Consider the following 19,741-nt stretch of genomic DNA (forward strand, 5'->3'; position numbering starts at 1 on the left):
TTCGGTGGCAGCGTTCTTGCCAGCTCTAGGGGGGAGTACCTGAGCCCTGGCCCATCGCCCTCCCACGCTCCCCCCCCCAATCAGACGGGGTATATGCGTGAGTTGGTGGGTGGCCTTGTGTTTTGAGGTGGGAACAGAGATAGGGTGGGAGCGAGAGGGGAGGGCTAAGGGGGGCACCGAGAAGCCAGGGACCCTGGTTGAGGCCAGACACCCTGATCGATAGGCTAAACAGTGGCTGAGGGTCCAAACCCTTCTGGGATTTCAGGGGCCGGGGCCTTTCTCTGGGGCAGAAGGCAGCCAGCAGAAGGCTTGGCAAAGCCCGGTGGCCCAGAGGGGCGCTGGCAGGTGCGCGGAGGGGCGCCGGGAAGAGGCGGCCCTGGCAGCGGCTGGGCGGTGGCAGCCAGAACATGAAATTGGCTGCTCTTACTGAAGCCGCAGTGCGATTTCGCATCCGCTCAGGAAACGTGGATGGAACCTGGGAGAGACTGAGACGGGGAGCTGGCCTGTGCTTCTGGGAGTCTGCGGTGGGCATGGCTGTGGTGGGCAGGCCGTCAGACAGGAGCAGGGGCACCGCCTCCCCACCCCCACCCCACCCCACCCGCAACCGCCCCCCACAAGCGTGGTCCCAGCCAGCCCAGGGGCCGGTGCTGGGACTTCCAAAGGGGAACGTGGGGGGGGGGGGGGGCGGCAGGGCAGGGAGAGGACAGCGGGGCGGGAGTGGGGCCCGCGGCTCACCTGAACCCAGAGCGTGGGGATTGGCTGGTGGACTTCGCAGAGGAGGCGGAGTCTGGCCGAGGTGCCTATCCTCACGTCGTCTGGCCCCTTCTAGGAAGCCCTTGGAGCTCCGGGGTGCGCGCTCAGGGCTCCACCCACCAGAAAGGCCTTCTCGCCCCTCGTGAGTTACAATTAATACTAATAAAAATAGTCCACACTACACTGTCCGGCGGCTCTCTGATCTGCCAAGCTCATTCTTTTCAGGCAAGGGAAGCCCTATCTAACGATTCCTCTCGGTCCTCCTCTCTGCCTCTTCAGTGAGGCCAGGGGACGTCCCTGCCCCCCCCCCCCCCCCCCCCCCCCCCCCCCCCCCCCCCCCCCCCCCCCCCCCCCCCCCCCCCCCCCCCCCCCCCCCCCCCGCCCTGCCTCTGGCCACCTGCCCCCCTAGTTGATTCCACACCCCTCCCCAGATCAATCTTCTGAAAGCGCTGGATCCCCACTCCCCTGCCTGGTCTTTGCCACATTACCTGCCAGCCTGACTTCTCACCCCTTCTTACTGAGGCTACTGGAGTAGTGAGGCGACATGGTCAGAGACCAGACTCTGGGTTCGAACCCTGCCTCCGACACTCTGTGCCTAAGCTTTCTCCTCTGTGAACTAGAGACAAGACCCATGCCTTCTTTGTGTTCTTTATTTTGAGGATTAAATGAGTAAATATAAAGTACTTAAAACAGTGCAGGGCATGTAGTAAGCCTTCCTCGATAAATGGGAGCTATCATTATTTATATTGTTCTTATTTCTGTTTATTATTTACATGTCTTATTAGAATTGCTATTTATATCTGTTATCATGCTCGAATGTCCACAGAGGAGGCACTCTCCTTCACCAACTTCATCCCCCGGTGATTTGAGCAGTGGTTAACACCCAGAAGACACTCAATGGACGTGTGTTGAGTTCATTGATTGTTGTAAATTCTGTTCTAACCAAACTCTTCCTCACGTATACATTCCTACCTCCATGCCTTTGCACATGCTGTTCCCACCTCTTTTTATTTTAAAATTTTTAATGTTTATTTTTGAGAAAGAGAGAGAGAGAACACAAGTGGGGAAGGGGCAGAGAGAGAGGAAGAACAGTATCTGAATAAGGCTCCAGGTTCCGAGCCGTCAGCACAGAGCCCAACGCAGGGCTCGAACCCACAAACTGTGAGATCATGATCTGAGCCAAAGTCAGATGCCCCATGCTGTTCCCACCTCTTGAAGGGCCTTACCCCATCCAGCATAATTCCTTCTCCTGCTTCGAATTTCCAGCTCCCTGCCTGCACTCCCCTCAGAGGACCTCCCTGGGCTCAGAACCTGCGAGAAACAAACACTCACTCAAGGCTCAGTGGTTTGTGGCTGGGGGTTTTTTATGTCTTGGCTCCAAAACAGAGTTTCCTCACTGAGCTGGCACTTAGCGCTCACACTGCCTCCTGCGGTGGCCCTGAAGAAGAAGCGCCCAGCTACCATTTATGTCCTTTATCTTGCAGCGTTGACATGCAGAGAGGGCTCCCCAGGTGAAGCCCCCCTGAGTAACTAGACATAACTAGCCGTGTGGTCTCCAGACCACAGTTTCCGGGCTTCCTGTTTGGTGAGTTGAGAGACATGGCATCTCTTTGTCCAAGAAATATGAGCCAGGCGGCTCCACACAACAGGCGCCTTTCCACCCCGGACGGACGGGGCAACAGCTGCCTGTAACTTGGCTTGTTTACGCACTAAAAAAAGAAATTCCATGGTGACCAGTTGACTCAAGCCAGCTCCCAAGGCGAGGCGGTAGTTTCAAAGTGATCCCAATGACACCAGATGCTCCCCCACCCAGTCCTTAATAAAGAGAAACGAGAAAACAAGGGCAAAACTTCAACAGGAGTGTGCAGTGAGTCGGTACTTGAAGCTGCCTGAAGGGGGCAGTGTCTGAGCCAGAGCTGGATCTGAAAGGTGTTGGCCCAACAGTCTGCTCCAGGCAGCCTGGTCCCCTGAAAACTCCCCTTCCCCAGAGACAGGCACTTCCCACTTTCCAACAAGGCCCATCCCACCATTAGAAAGGCCCTGTCTCTGGGACGCCTGTGTGGCTCAGTCGGTTAAGCGTCTGACTTCGTCTCAGGTCATGATCTCACGGTTTGTGGGTTTGAGGCCCCCCACCCCAGCCCACCCCGCTCCACTCTGTGCTGACAGCTGGGAGCCTGGAGCCTGCTTCGGATTCTGTGTCTCCCCGTCTCTCTGCCCTCCCCCACTCATGCTCTGTCTCTCTCTAAAAAATAAATAAAACATTTAAAAAATGTATAAAAAAATAAGAAAGGTCCTGTCTGATAAAAAAGGGAAAAGGTCCTGTCTGGAAGGCTGGAGAAGGGCAGAGGACAGGAAACTGACCTTACAAGTGGCAGGCATGGTCCAAGCTATCCAAGGGCCTTCTTGAATTGCGTGATATCATGTTTTCTCCACAACCAACAGACGCACATGCACCACACACCAGGCTTTCTAAGTGCATTGCATACCTGACTCTCTTAACCCTCACACACGGCCAGGAAGGCAGGTCCAATTATTTCTGCCACCTTACAGGTGGAGAAAATGAAGTCCAGGGAGAACCTGCACCACTTGAAAATAGCTGAGCTGGTTAGAAGCTGGCTCTGCTGTGCCCAGAGTCCATTCATTTTTTAAAAGTTATTTATTTATTTATGAGAGAGAACGTGTGCACAGGAGGGGCAGAGAGTGAGAGAGAGAGAGAGAGAGAAGATCCTAAGCTGTCAGCACAGAGCCCAACATGGGGGCTTGAACCCATGAACCATGAGATCGTGACTGAGCTGAGATCAAGACGCTTAACCAGCTGAGCCACCCAGGCACCCCAGAATCCATTCTTAAGTCTGGGGTGAAGTGGAACTTCGTGTTGTCCTCCCTCTCTGTCGCACTGGAGGCCGCCTCCGCCTCTCCATTGTCACGGCCATGCTTCGCTCCTCCCAGTTGCTACTATCTATGTGAACTTTGCACTCTGCCCTCCTTAACCCAGGTGAAGGGCTTGCTGATAAAGGTTTATAGTTTCCTCGCAGCCTGGCTGGCGACACTGGTGCTGCCACCTCCCCGTTCCCCCATCCCCACACTCATGTATACAAAGTCACCAGTCACCCTCACACACACAATAACACACATACCTACCCACACATGTTCACATATAGATGCATAGGTACTCATACACTCTCTCTCTCTCTCTCTCTCTCTCTCTCTCTCTCTCTCTCACACACACACACACACACACACACACACACACACACGCCTCTGTGGTGGTTAATGGTTGACGACTGACAGGCTTAGAGATTTACCTTCTAGAGAATCACGCCTGCCTCTCCTTGCTGCCCTTCCCCAGCTTCTGGGTTTGCAGGCTTCTGCCTCATTTCATGTCTAAAAATGAGCCACTGGCGAAGGACCAAGGTCGACCCTTGTCTTGCCCACAGGCAAGCCTGGGCGACGTCAGCTGGGAGCTGGGAAGCAGCTCTCTTCCCCATGCTGCCACCTTGTGACCTGAGCCCAGAACTGCAGTTTCCCTGCCTGGGGGGATAACCACTGCCCAGAGAGCTTCCAGTAGCCAAGTGGGCTTAAGGGAGGTCTACATCCAACTGTCCCCGGCCTGCGGATGGGCAAGCTAAGCAATGAAGATGCCCTCTTCCTCCACCTGATCCGCACAGGCACACTCTGTTGGCACAGGAGACGGAGGGGGTGCACCCCTTAGACTAGCGTGTAGTGGGACCCTTATGGCAACCAAGCCTGCAATCATCATACAATCATGGGACTATTGGCTTATATCCATGTCTTCCTGACATCCTTAGAATCATCCCAGTAGTGGATTTGGCTAAACCACCTGTGACAGCAGGTGACTGTGTGACCTCTGACACTAACCCAGGAGCCGCTCTTCCCTCCTTCCCTAGGGTTCTGCCTGTGGCTTCTCACCTGGAGCTTGAGCTCAGAGGTAGGAGTGATGTACTGACCCCTTGACCTTGCTTGTTCCGCCCAAGGACACTCTTCCAGGCCTCTGCTTTTGTGACGCAATCCAGGATGCGTCCCCACCTTTCCTCCTTGAGCCCAGAGCCAATGTGTCTCAGGCAAAATGATTTCATCCAGTCTCTTAAGTTTTACTTGGTTTTATTTTTGGCCTTTTGCTGCAGTGGGATGAGTTAACTCTATTCCTTAGGTGATGGCTCGCGGTCATCACTAGTCCTGGCTAGTCCCTTCTGGTTTTATGTATTCCCCTTCACCCCATGGGTCCCTCCCGTCCCCTGCCCCAGAGGGAGCCATTCTAGTATATCCTTTTATTTGCACGCATTGTGGAGCGCAGGGTTTCGTAGGCATGTATTGCTGAAGCATTGAGCATCGCGTAGTGCTGATCCTTCTATTACCCATTTTAGAGGCATGTCATTTAATGTGTCTGGGGACGGGATCAAGAGATACACCGCGTGAGAGAGCGGTAGTACCTTAAGAGTTCACTGAGATTCTCTGCAGTAATGATAATGCAAATGACTGCACTTTTTCACTGAGTTGTGCTTCCTAGAACAGACCCTCAGGATGTGAGCTGTGGGCCCCTGATGAGGCATGGCTGTCCCCAGGCCTGGGTCCTCACCTCAGCTCTGCCAGCCTTACCAAGAACTCCGACAGGCTTTTCGCCCTCTGACCCCTGGTGTCCTCATTCAGTAAATGGGAGGTTAACCCAAGGCCCCTCTAAGCCTTCTTCTACCTTAAACAGTGTTTGAAAGCTGTTGTCTAGGAATCAGCAGCCCTAGAATTTATTTGTCTAAGATTCTTACTGAGCATCTACTCCGAAGCCAGGCTGTCCAGCTTCCCTGCTTCCTAATGTGACATTGGACAAATTACTTCTCATTCTTAAAATGGAGATGGTGGGGTGCCTGGCTGGCCCAGTCAGCGGAGTGTGGGACTCTTGATTTCGGGGTTGTGAGTTCAAACCCCATATTGAGTGTAGAGATTACTTAAAATCTTTAAAAAAAATGTTTAGGAGCGCCTGGGTGGCTCAGTCGGTTGAGCGTCTGACTTCAGCTCAGGTCATGATCTCACAGTTCATGAGTTCGAGCCTCGCGTCTGTTAGCCCAGAGCCTGGAGCCTGCTTCAGATTCTGTATCTCCCTCTCTCTCTGCCCCTCCTCCATTCATGCTGTCTCTCTCTCTCAAAAATAAATAAGCATTAAAAATAATTTCTTTAGGGAAGCCTGGGTGGCTTGGTTAAGCGTCCGACTTTCGCTCAGGCCATGATCTCGCAGTTCATGGGTTCCAGCCCTGCGTCGGGCTCTGTGCTGACAGCCAGCTCAGAGCCTGGAGCCTGTTTCAGAGTCTGTGTCTCCCCCTCTCTCTGACCCTCCCCTGCTCATGCTGTCTCTCTCTCTCTCTCTCCTAGAAATAAATAAAAAACATTAAAAAAAAATAATTTCTTTAGGGGCACCTGGGTGGCTCAGTTGGTTGGGCGTCCGACTTCGGCTCAGGTCATGCTGATTGTCAGCTCAGAGCCTGGAGCCTGTTTCAGATTCTGTGTCTCCCTCTCTCTCTCACCCTCCCCTGCTCACACACACTCTCTCTCTCTCAGAAATGAATAAAATAAAAAAGAATAATAACTTTTTTAAATGTTTTAAAAATAGGAGTGCCTAGATGGCTGTGTCAGTTGAGCGTCTGACTTCAGCTCAGGTCATGATCTCACAGTTCATGAGTTCGAGCGCCATGTTGGGCCCTGCACTGACAGTGTGGAGCCTGCTTGAGATTCTCTCTCTCCTCTCTCTCCCCTTCCCCCACTCATGCTCTCTCTCTTTCAACATAAATAATCTTAAAAATTTTTTAAATAAAAATGGAGATAGTGATAGCACCTACTGTCTGAAGGTTTCTGAGAAGATTAAATGAATTACTACAGATGATAATGCCTGGCACCTACTAAGCATTCAGTAAGGTGATTGCTGTTTTTATTTATATATTTGATTGATTGATTGATTGATTCATTTATTTTTATGTTTTATTTATTTCTGAGAGAGAGAGAGAGAGCGTGAGCAGGGGAGGGTCAGAGAGAGAGGGAGACACAGAATCTGAAGCAGGCTCCAGGCTCTGAGTTGTCAGCACAGAGCCCGATGCAGGTCTCGAACTCATGAACCGTGAGATCATGACCTGAGCCGAAGTTGGACGCTTAACCAACTGAGCCACCCAGTCGCCCCTGCTGTTTTTATTTAAACCCTATAATAACCCTATGAAGTAGTGTAATTAATTCCATTTTACAGATACAAGACCAAGGTTCAAGGAGCAAAGCAATTTGCCCAGGCTTGCAGAGTAGTATTGCCAGGAGCCAAATCCAGGTCTCCGGACTCTGAATGCCTGGCCCTTCTTCCCCCTCCCCCGAGACAGACACAGGACCTCAATCCTGGTGTGCAACCTGACGATGTTTCGCAAAACGCTTCTTGCTGCTGATCTGATGTGTGGTGACCCAGGGGCCATTGTGGAGACAAGTCGTTGGTCCTGATGGTCTTTTCAGTCTTCATCAGCATCCTTCCCCCATACATGACCCCTTCTGAAGAAGAAACTGCTTCCTCCGGGGGTTTCACGGGTGTTCATGTTCACCAAGCAGCCCCTGAGCTGCCCTGAATCCCAAGGTCAGACCCGTTAGTAGCATATACATTCAGCTGGGATGTGCTGGAAGAGCAGGGGTCTGAGGAGGCAGGCCTCGGGTTCTAGTCCCGGCTGCACCATTTCCTCTGGGCTGAGTTTACTTCAGTTTCCACGTCTGTACAATGGGCAGTAACTCTGAACACAGTTGTGTGACCACTAAGTTTTAAGAGACTCTTCCAATCTTGACCGAGTGCTAACAGATGCCTGATCCCTGTAGAACAAAAATCCCTGAGGTGGCCTCAGATGAACTGTCCCCCACTGTATGCATTTAACATTTTTCTTTTCCCTCCGGGAAGAGGATGGTCTGGACCTGCCACCTTTACAAAGAAACCACCTCATTCTTTTGGGGGAGTTGCCAAATCCTAGGATGTCAGTGCCGGAAAGGACCTTTGCGGGCCTTCGGGTCCCAGCGTGGCGAACTTGGCTCTCAAGGCCCACCTCCACCTGAAGCAAGAGGGGAGGCGAGTCAGAGTGCCGATGGGAGGAAGAGCGCCGTGGTCCTTCCGCTCTGGGTAAGGCACGGAAGGGGCGCAGGCCACCACGTGAGCCACCTCTACCTCAACTGCCGCCTCCTACAGATGTGCAAACCGAGCACGCGAAGGCCTCTTGTCATCTTTCACCTGACCCCCAGGGCTGGCACACCTGCCCACCACGTTGGCACAGGAAGCAAGTTTGCACACCGCTCGGACCAGCACAGGGCAGGGCCTACATCACTCGGGATCACTTACGATCGTCACACAATTAGGGTTCACGGCTGATGTCTTTATCTTTTTGGCATTCTTCAGACTTATCATGGTAGATTTCCGGAAACAATTTGCCCAAAATCCACTTGACCTTCACCTCAGTGCACAATTTTAACCGTGGAAACAATGCGCATTTGCTGCCATACCCATGAAAACAGTGCACGCTTCTTTCTTGCAGAAAACAATGGATGTATTTGCTGGGAACCCCCAGCCAGCCAGCTAGAAGAAAAGGCCAGAGAAAAGCAAACACAGGGTACAGAGCACCCTTTAAAGTGAGGGAAAGCTCAGAAGGACAGCCAGGCCTAAGGACAGCGCAAAACATGGGGAAGAAAACAGAGGGGCCTAAAAACCCCACCTAATTGGGTTGTTTTTCACGACCCGCCCACTCCTGGGACTCTAGGACTGGGCAGGCCACAAATCGGAGCTTGTCTGAGACCCACCTCTGAGGCCCCTCCTGGTCCTGACACAGTGCTGGACTTGGACTCGGAAGCTGGGAGTTTTAAAACTGGGCTTAACCTTCCTACTCTCTTTGTGACCTTGGGGAAGGTACTTCCTCTTTCTGGAATTCCGTTTCCTCATTTGTAAAGTGGGGCCATGATATCACCTCTCTACCACCCTCTAAGCACAAATGAAGAAATGTCCTACTCCACACACATAAAGAAGACAGGATTTATTGTTTTTTAATGTTTTTATCTATTTTTGAGAGAGCCAGAGAACAGAGGAGGGGCAGAGAGGGAGACAGGGGATCCGAAGCAGGCTCTGCGCTGTCAGCAGAGAGCCAGATGCAGGGCTTGGACTCATGAACCGAACTGTGAGATCATGACCTGAGCTGGACACTTAACCGACAGCCACCCAGGTGTCCCAAGAAAACAAGTTAAAAAAAACCCAAAACTCAAAAACCACCTAAAAACTACTTATAAAAACCAGAAGCTATTGGATCACTTTATTCTCTTTTTGCTCTGTGTTCTCTAATTTTTCTACCACGATCATGGATTACCTTTAAATTAAATGTGAGTAATTAAAGGGGATGGGATAGAGCTGACGTGAGGGAAAATGCTGAGCTGGGCAACTTTCGGGGCCTCCTCTGCACCAGGCACCCTTGTTGATGCTTTACACACTGATACCCCAGGTTTCTGTCTCAACAAGCCTGGAACGGAAGCTGGGTGCCCCCCCCTTCTCCACAGCAGACTGAGTTCCCAGAGTAGTCAACGGCTTTGCCATCGTGAGGCCCCGGTGATGCTCCAGGAGCGGGTATTCAAGTGCCCAGGACTATTATCAAGGTCAGACCTCCAACTCTGGGAAAAGCAGAACCTTCTTCCTTTCCTGAAACACGACCACAGAGCCTCTGAGAAAAGCCTTCCCCGTCTGACCAACGCTCCGGGAACCTGCTCCCCGCCCTGGTTAGGGGCAGGTTAATTTATGATTAAGTAACAGTCTTGTGTCCAGCCAAGGGCTTCTGTGTCTGCACTTAACTTTTTTTTTTTAATGTAATTATTTATTTTTGAGAGAGAGAGAGAGGAGGAAGACAGAAGAGAGAGGGAGAAATAGAGATGTGCTCCAGAAACAAATATTTTAAAAGTAAGTTCAAGGACGCCTGGGTGCCTCAGGCATCCCATCCTTTGTTTCAGCTCAGGTTGTGATCTCGTGGTTGTGCGTTCGAGCCCCGCATCGGGCTCCACGCTGGCTGCTTGGGATTCTCTCTCTCTCTCTGCCTCTCTCCCACTCATGTTCTCTCTCTCTCAAATAAATAAACTTAAAAACTAAAAAAAAAAATTTGTTTCTGTATCAAAGCATTGTTTGCACGTGGTATGCTCATTCTCTCCAGTAGGAACACAATGCGTTCTCTAAACAAAATCTCTGATTATACTGTGATAGGAATCATCTCCTAATAATGATCTAATATAAATGCTCTTCTGAAAAAAGGAAGGAGAAAAAAAGAGCCAGTTACACCTCGAAATGTCCTACCATTTGTCAGCAGACTGCTTCTTTCAAAAGGCAAATACTGATAAATTGTGGTTTTGAAATCCCAGGGCGGGGGGCTAGGAGGGTGGGGGAAAGGGGTAGGCAGCCCACCTGTTCTCCCAAGCTCGAGTCACCACCTGCCGCCAGCATGTCTGCACCCTGGCAACACAGCGCCCCACCCCACGACGCTGCCCCACCCTGATACTGAACCCGAGGCTGATGGGGCAACGAGGCTGATGGGGCAACGTGTGAGCCGCCCCGAGGAATGGGGCAGGTGAGGCCCTGGGCACCCTGGAAAAGCCTCCTTAATCAAAGAGCCGGTACCATTCTTACACTCACAGGTGTCTGCCTGTCGCTCCAGGGTCCCAACCTGGCCACAGTAAGGGAAGTGGTATAGTAGCGCAGAGGATCCGGGGACTGCCTTGAGGCCGGCAGCGACACAACCCCCTCCCCCGAGTCTGACCTGCACCGACTTCTGGAGCCGCAGCCTGTTTGCTCTCTGTCTGAGGCTTTATCTGCCAGCGACACGGGCAAGCAGCCAGGGCCCTCTCGGGTGAGGGGTTGGACAGCCAGGAGGCGGCACGCTGCCATACCAGATGTCACGACTGGTCACTCAGAGGAGCTCTGGGCCAGGAGTCAGGAGGCCGGGTGCCGGGAGATGGCTCTCCGCTGGGCTCTATGAATCTGAGCGACTCTCTCCTCCACACCCCTTCACTTCAGGCTCTCCGTCTGCGGAGTCAAGGTGTGGGCGGCAGAAGGAATCCTCATCTGTGCTGCATGAGTCTTACAGACATTTGCGTCTCATATATATATACACATAGGTCGAATGAGAGTTTCTTAAAAGTTTTTTTTAATTTTTTAACGGTTTATTATTGAGAGACAGAGAGTCAGAACATGAGCATGGGCGGGGCTTTGAGAAAGGGGACACAAAATCTGAAGGAGGCTCCAGGCTCTGAGCTGTCAGCACAGAGCCTGACATGGGGCTCGAACTCCCAAGCTGTGAGATCATGAGCAGAGTCATGACTCCCTCTCAGCCTCCCCACGTTCCTGGAAAGGCTGCACCTAAGTTCCTTCAACTATCCCCTTGCCTGCACCTTCCAGTCTTTCATTCTTATTCCTTCTGCCTTTGACACCCCATAGGACCCACCTCTGCGGCCGGTTTGCCTTCTTCGCACCCTCTCCCTGGGTGCTGGGCACGCCCACTAAAAATGGCACCGGGCAAATTAGCCCCTCCACAGACTCCGGGTCTTCAAGCTCGGTCGGGCCCCTGCACACTGCTCTCCACGCTAGGCCTTCCGGTGTGCCTGCTGAGCCTCTGAGCCACCCCCCGTAGCGGGGTTCTGTGCCTTCTCCACTCTCGAATATAAGCACAGCCCCACGCTGGACTTGCAAGATGGCCCGCAAACTCCTTCCTCTTGGGCCCACTTCCATCCTGCCCTTGAAGTCCAGGGCCAGCCCCACCGGGCTTGGACCCCATCCTCTCCTGTCCTGGCTCTTGCCCCACCCCAGATCGTTGCTTCGTTCTCTTCCTATATCAGATCTCTTTCTCTACGGACTTCCCCTTCAGCCTCAGACACGCTCCCTTATTGCTTCCCTGAAAAAGCGAATCAGAATACAGTTCTGTAAACTCCGCATCCCTCCTCGCAGCCAGCTGCTTCCTTTCCATCCCTTCATAGCAAACCAGGGTCAGAAGCTTAACCAACTGAGCCACTCAGGCGCCCCTTAAATTTTTTTTTTTTTAAGATAAAACTTATTCAACCATATGCATATTAATGTGAACTTAATCTGTGCTTTTAGGTTGTTTGGGGGGAGACCTTCCCTGTCACTTCTGGAATTGTAACCTGTGTTAAAAATGTAATCATTTGCATTTACTTCTTTCTACGACCAAAATACGGGGGAAAAATGGGTTCTGAGGTCAGTCTAAGACTGCATTCATCAAAACATCACTTTTCCTATCTTTATAAGCCAGTATTATCCAGCAGAACTCACACTTTTTATAGCAGTATCATCTAAATCGTTTTATTTTGTATTTCTTACAAAGGATTTCATTACCAAAAATACACTGGGCTAGTTTTCAACTTTGAAAATCACCATCCCCAATAGCCTCTAAATTCTCCCCTGGCTCTGACTTTCCACTCATCTCCAATTGTAAACCCCTGAACAAATTCATAGGGTCTTAAACTTGTGAGTCCACAGAGACCTTGAAGCCTCCTGCCTTTACTTTGACGCATGAGGCTTTTTTTCTTTATATGGTCAGCTTTGTGTCCAAATCCCATTCTTCAGCACTCCGCTCAAGTACCACCTCTTCTACACAAAAAACTTAACACGGGTCTTTGATCTAAGTTTGTTTCTTCATCTGCAAGATAGCAGAACCTCCCTCCAGTGGTGAGATTTAAGTGAACTGGTGGAAGGTATATCTAAACAACCAAAATACCGACACGCAAGTGCAAGGGATACGAATTATTCTATTGTCTTTATTACTGTCTCTCTCGTTATTGTCACAGTGGAAAACTCTGGAGTCCATGAAGTCACAATCAATGTGTGACCTCAGGCAAAGAATTTGGCTCAGAATTCTCAATGGGGTAGTACTGCCTCCTGGTGGGCGGCTGGGGAATTGACGTGGTGTTTTTATGACTCACACTGATCATGGAGCATAACTGGCTTTAGAGGAAGGACAGAGATACCAGATGTCTGGCACACAAAAGATTGCCCATGTCTGGATCTGGGCCAATGCCAGTGCCTGGATAAAGCCAATGAAGAGAGAATGTGAATGGAGTGAAGATATTGTCTAGAAATAATTGCCCTGTGCATTCAGACTACTCAATTTTTCCTAATCCAGTGATTCCCCTTCTATCAAGGGATATGTGCTATTTAATACTGACAGTATTTCGGTACCAGGAACTGGTTTGAGCACATTCCACGTATTCACTGAAAGCCTCATAAACCCACAGGACACATACTCATCAATTACTCCCCTCCCCCTGCTCCATGTTATAATAGGGAAGTTATGTTTGACAGTACAGTGGTGGGCCCAGCACATCTGTGAGAACACTGTACTTCCTCATTTCTCCCATTCAGCCACGTGTCCTCTTGTCATGTTATCCTGACTTCAGTTAGGCTATCTTCCCGTCTCTTATCATATTCAAAATATGTAATGACAAGTAGTTCTGTTGTCAGAATTACTGGCTCTAGTTTTCATTCCGGTGTCTATATGTGCCTTCACTCTTATTTTCCTGCAAGTATGGAATGGCTTCAAGCATCTGACTTCTTATGTCTCCTGGCAGTCTTTCCTGACTTTCATAAAGAAATACATACCTTTCGGGGCGCCTGGGCGGCTTAGTCGGTTAAGCGTCCGACTTCCGCTTAGGTCATGATCTCGCGGTTCGTGGGTTCGAGCCCCGTGTCGGGCTCTGTGCTGACTGCCAGCTCAGAGCCTGGAGCCTATTTCAGAGTCTGTATCTCCCTCTCTCTCTCTCTGACCCTACCCTGCTCACGCTATCTCCTAGAAATAAATAAACATATTAAAATATATATATACATACCTTTCATAAAGTGCTTTCCTTTTTTTTTATTAGTCAAGGCTTCATCTTGACGTTTTTTAAAAAATGAACATAGAAAATGGACTTCACTTCCGAATAGTCAAGGATCATTACGATTTTTCTTTTTTACTGTCCCTATCTGAGCTTCTTGAGTAAATGGGAAATAATAACCCAAATATATGGAGCTGATACTGAGAAAAAGCACCATACATGTGCTCAGCATACAATAATTTGAGTTCCCATCTGTCTACCTTTTCTCTCCATATCTTGCTCAAGGGCAGTGTCCCCAACACCAGCACTGTGATGTGTTGAAAGGAGGCTTGAGCAAAGGAAAGTGGCATTTTCTGGTCATAATCTCATCCAGCTGCTAGGGGACACCAGAGCAGGTGCCTAAGGAATGCTGGATGTTTAATCCAGCTCCACAGCCTCTCTCCCGAAACAGAACTACGGCTGCCTCTCCCTGCAAGATTAAGAGGCAAGAATGGATGGGGAGAGGGTCTGGCAAGTGGGCAGGATCCCAGGCCAAGGGCATGGATGGGCTTTGTTCCATATACAAGGGAGGCCTGGGGCAAGAAAAAGACAAATAGACTAATAGGATGACTGTGGGATCCTAAGTAGATTTTAGTCCTTAATGCTCTTTAGAATCACCGGAGAACTTTTAAAAGGGTTCACACACCCAAGTTCACACCTCAGACAAATTATATCAGGGCCTCTGGGCCCAGGGTCCAGGCATTAGTTGGTTTCCGAAGTTGTCCAGGTGATTCCATGTAGGCAAAGGGTGCAAAGTCACTGACATAGAGATTCATCAATATTATTTACCATGTTAGGTCTGTTTTGTTATCCCAACCTTTACAAAAAAGAAATGAAGGAAAGTAAGTGACTTGCCCCAGGCACACAGCCAAACGATGGGAATATGAATCTACACTGGACTAATTTGAAAACCCATATTATTTTTCCTTAGTATTTATTTACTTTGAGAAAGAGAATGTGCATCTGTGCGCAAGTGGGGGAAGGGCAGAGGGAAAATCCCAAGCAGGTTCGTGAGATCATGACCTGAGCAGAAATCAAGAAACACTTAACCAACTGAGTCACCCAGGCGCCCCCTGAAAACCCATATTTTCTTATTTATCTAATACTGGAGATGAATCTCTTTTTTAAGGTTTATGTGAGAGAGACAGTGACTAGGGGAGGGGCAGAGAGACAGAGACTCTCAAGCAAGCTCCGCACTGCCAGGGCAGAGCCTGATGTGGGGCTCAAACCCACAGAACTGCAAAATCATGACCTGAGCCAAAGCCAAGAGCCGGATGCTTAACCAATTTAGCCACCCAGGCGCCCTGAAAAACCCATTTTTAAAAGAGCCATCCAACAATGCTCTAAGCCTTCATCCTCTTTCCCACCTCCCTATATTCCTGTGACTTCAGAAGCTCCCTTCTTTAAATCTGCCTAGATCCTTTTAGCCAGAGGTCTCTCTTAACCTTGGACTCCTGAAATCAATCCTTTCAAACTGGCCAAAAGACTGAAAAGCTGCTAAAGGACCAGGGTCAGTGGAGGCACACTGCCAGCATGTACTGGGGAATGTACGAAGGAATCAGGGGCACTCTTGCCTACCCAGCACCATAAAGGACTCAATTTCACTAAACGCCATTCCTTGGGTATTTACTGCATACAAGTGTAAGCCTACCACACAACAGCTCTTTACTAAGCAGTGTGTCATCACATGTGGAGTACTACATTCCCAAGATATTAAGGGGAAGCAGTTGTTTTCTATTTCTGTTCCACGGATAAAAAAATGAAACCCTAGAGATTATGTAGCTGGTCCAAAGTCATGAGCTAGAAGCAAGGAAGCCAGAATTCCAATGCTGGCTGCTGACTTCAAAGCCTGAAGGCCTTAAGATTAATGCTGCTCCCGGAAACTAGCATTGGATTAGCCATTGGAGCAGTCAGTCCTTGTCCCAGCTCTGCCAAGGTACCCTTGTGTGACCTTGGGCAAATCCACCTTCTCACCTCTCACCGTAGGACTGGGATTATGTATTCTAAGACCCCTTCCAGTTAACCCACACCTGGTCCTGCAATCTGGGTTACACCATTCCAGCTCATCACTACCGGACTGCAACCTTGGACAACTTGCCCAGCTGTCTCTGTACTTCAATCTCAATAAAGTGGGATGATCATATCCACCTTACGATTAGTTATCTTAATCATTTTCTTCCCGCCTACTGCCATCAAATCCCAAGTTAGCCCTGGTTTAGGAAACTGCCTTGGACGGATGCACATGGTTAAGTACTTAAACCTTTCCTTTCATCCACCTGTTGAGAATTAGTCATAATCACCTAAAGAATGGAAGTCTTCCAGGTCAGTAGACTGCAGCTGCTAGTGGACAATTAAGTAGCTTTAATCAGGGTTCCTGGATGGCTCAATTAAGCATCCAACTCTTGATTTTGGCTCAGGTCACAATCTGAGTCATGAGATCGAACCCCATGGTAGGCTCCATGCTGATTAAGAGTCTTTCCCTCTCCCCTCCCAGCGCCACACTCTCTCAAAAATTTTTAAATAGCTTTAATCAACAAGTCCACTGTCAAAATCTTTTTTTAAATATTTTATTTATTTCTAATTAAGAGCGAGAGCAGGGGAGGGTCAGAGAGGGAGATACAGAATCCGAAACAGGCTCCAGGCTCTGAGCTGGCTGTCAGCACAGAGCCCAATGCGGGGCTCGAACCCACAACTGTGAGATTATGACCTGAGCCGAAGTCAGATGCTTAACTGAGCCACCCAGGCCCCCTCCACCGTCAAAATCTTAAGCAATCATTGAGATGGGCCTGCTTTTCCCACCAAAGCAAATAAGAAATGTTGCACAACAGACTCCTAACTTGAGCCACCCGGTTTTGAAGCCAGAGAAGGCGCTCTGTTCAATCTGCAATAGCCTTATCCAGCCATGGAATTCTGAAGTGTTCCCCCTTAGAGTCCATTAAAAAACAAAAAAATCAAAAACAAAAAAAGAGGGGTGCCTGGGTAGCTCAATAGGTTTTAGGTCATGATCTTGCATGGGTTCAAGGCCCGTGTTGGGCTCCGTGCCGACAGCCTGGAGCCTGCTTCAGATTGTCTCCTCCTCTCTGTCCCTCCCATGCTCATGCTCTCTCAAAAATAAACATTAAAAAATATATATATAAATTGTGCCTTTTTCTCTATTAGGTTGATAGTTAACAAGGCAACTGGGTGGCTCAGTTAAGTGTTCGACTTCAGCTCACGTCATGATTTCATGATTCATGGGTTCAAGTCCCACATCAAACTCTGCACTGATAGTGTGGAGCCCGCTTGGGATTCCCTCTTTCCCTACCTCTCTGCCCATCCCCAACTTGCGCTCTCAAAAATTTATTTAAAAGGCCCCCAAAATTTACCAGTCCTTGCCTATAAAATGCCACACACACCAATGTTGCTCACATTCGAGTTAAAACCAGGGTGATGTCAAGACTAGGACACTGGAGTAGCCACAGCAACTAGCCATAGCTTCAAGTCACTCACAAGATTAATAATCAACTTAAGACACAACATCAGTGTCAACCTATTCACAACAGAACAGCTTGTCTTCCACAGACGAGGACACCATGGACATTCAGTGGTCCTTTGCAAGTAATCTTACCTGTTTGTGGCACCTGCCCACACAATGGCCTGTGCTGTGTATTTAGTATGTACAGCTCAGATATGTGGGCTTCAGGCATGTAAAAAGGAAAAAGCTGGACACATAGTATTTCTTGCTGTGTAACTTTCTGATCATGGGGCGCCTGGGTGGCTTGGTTGGTTGAGCGCCTGACTCTAGACTTTGGCTCAGGTCCCATCTGGCTCCTGAGATCAAGCCCTGCACCCAGCTCTGTGTGGACAGCATGGAGGCTGCTTGTGATTCCATTCCTCCCCTGCTCATGCTCTGTTCCTCTCAAAATTAAGTACCTGTTCATCACATATACCTTTCTGGAGGGGCGGGGAACCTTTTAACAAGTTACCTCTAAAAAAACCCTGGAGATCATGTACAATTTACACTTTTTACCATGAGTATGTTCTACAATTAAAAAGAGAGGCCCCAGGGGCCCCTGGGTGGCTCAGTTAAGCAGGACTCTTTGAGGCTCGCGTCATCTCACAGTTCATGAGTTTAAGCCCCACCATCAGGCTCCATGCTACAGTGCTGGGCCTGCTTGGAATTCCCTGCCCCTCTCCTGTGCTCTCTCAAAAATAAAGAGACGCCCCAAATCCTGACAATCATTGAATGACAATGAAATGGCCATCTTATGAAGGGGCTGAGAAAGCTAAAGTGCAGAACAGAATACAAGGGCTTTCAAGTCAAGGCCGGCCTGGGTTATAAATACACTACTTGTTTAGTAGAATGAGGAATGACATGTGAGGAACTTCTTCCCTAACAGTGGTATTCACTTCTCAAGTGGTTCAACATTACAGGAGAAAAAGGCCTTGCATAAGGTTTAGCAGATCAGTACTCAAAACACTTCCTTTCCTGACACACATCCTCCCTGAAGCGCCCAGCACTCTAAGGCAGCTGTCAAAGCTTCGGTTCTAGCCCCTTCCAAATGATCGGTGTTCATCCACTCCTTACTACCCTCTTAAGAGGTCAGCATCTGATCCAAACCTCACTTCTGGGGAGCCAGTTTCATGTCCAGTGGACGGTTACATACATTGCCAATTGAAGTCCAACCAGGACTGCTGCTCAATTTCTTGTCCCCATAGAACCCGACAGCTGGAATGCAGGAGCCAGCCATTAATGGAGTCAGACACTCCCCAACTTCTGGGGGTCCTGCCAGGACCATGTTGCACGTTATTTTACACCTGTTTATTTGGCAGTGCAAATGAAGGAAAAGTCAAAATTCCTGACTTGAAACTACTTCCAATTTATGGATATAGAATTCCTTACCTCCAAACCCTACCTACTGCAATTTGCACACTCCACTGCTTACTCCAACTTCTACTTTATGATGAAGGTACTCATTTCTTCACCTGATTCCTTATAGCCCTTGCTTATCACTGAGCTCTACCTTTAGTCCCCCTAACACCTTGCCATCTGACCCAACTCACTTGTTTTCTTCTGTTGCTAAGGGACTTTACAAAGATCCCTCAATTGCACCTCACTCCATGTCCAAAAGCCTTTCTCTTAAGGCCACATGAAGCCCTACACCAACAACTCTTTAAATCATTCTAACCTAAAACGGGTGAAACACCAAGAAGTTAGTGAAGCTTAGGTCTTACACTCTTGAACTAGGTCAAACAAATACTACTTTCTAGATATTGAACTGCTATGTGCATTCCGGTACCCAATTCTACTAAGTCCCAGGGTCTTGGACTACCAGAGGAGAAAAGTAGGACACAGGAACAATTAAATGACAAATTAACATTGCAGTTTGTAATTATTTGTAAAGCACTCTTGCTGAAATTTAAGTTTTTAATCTATAAAGAAATCCTGGAGGCAGAGAGCCAGCTGGAATGGGTGGAGTCACAGCTGCTTAAGCTTCAAACGATTTAAAAGTTGTTTTGAGGGAGTTATTCAAAAACTGTTAACTATCAAAAGGTAGCTTTTTATACTGATTTCCTTTTCCAAGTGACAACGCACATAAAAGAGCAGCTTTAAGCACTTCCCCCCACCCTTGGCTTTGATTTGCAGTTTGGGTGGTAAACCACCACCCTTGAAAGGATGCAGACTTGCCCCATACAAAACCTGAAAGATACATACTGAAATAAAGATGCCACTTACAAGTGAACAGGATTTTAAAAGGAAGGAGTTAGGGGTAACCTGGCTGGCTCAGTGGGTAGAGAGGACTTGGCTTGAAGTCATGAGTTTGAGCCCCGTATCAGGCAGCGATTACTTAAAAAATAAGGGAAAAGTCACCTATGTACTTTTTTTCTGGAAAGCTCAACTGTGCTCTGGAAATAGTGGCATATTCTCCATATAAGAACCTTTCCAAGTGCCTAGGAACAAAGTTACAAAGATTTCCACAAAGTTTCACTTCCTGAAGACTAAGTACATCCCTGTACTAAGGTGTAGCAAGGGCACTAATGACCCCATTCTAAGACTTCAGTAAAACAATCGTTAATACACAAGGTGTTATGTAGGTCACAAAGA

Source organism: Hyaena hyaena, unplaced genomic scaffold, assembly GCF_003009895.1.
Source record: "Hyaena hyaena isolate Hyena2069 unplaced genomic scaffold, ASM300989v1 scaffold_96, whole genome shotgun sequence".
Taxonomy (NCBI): Eukaryota; Metazoa; Chordata; class Mammalia; order Carnivora; family Hyaenidae; genus Hyaena; species Hyaena hyaena.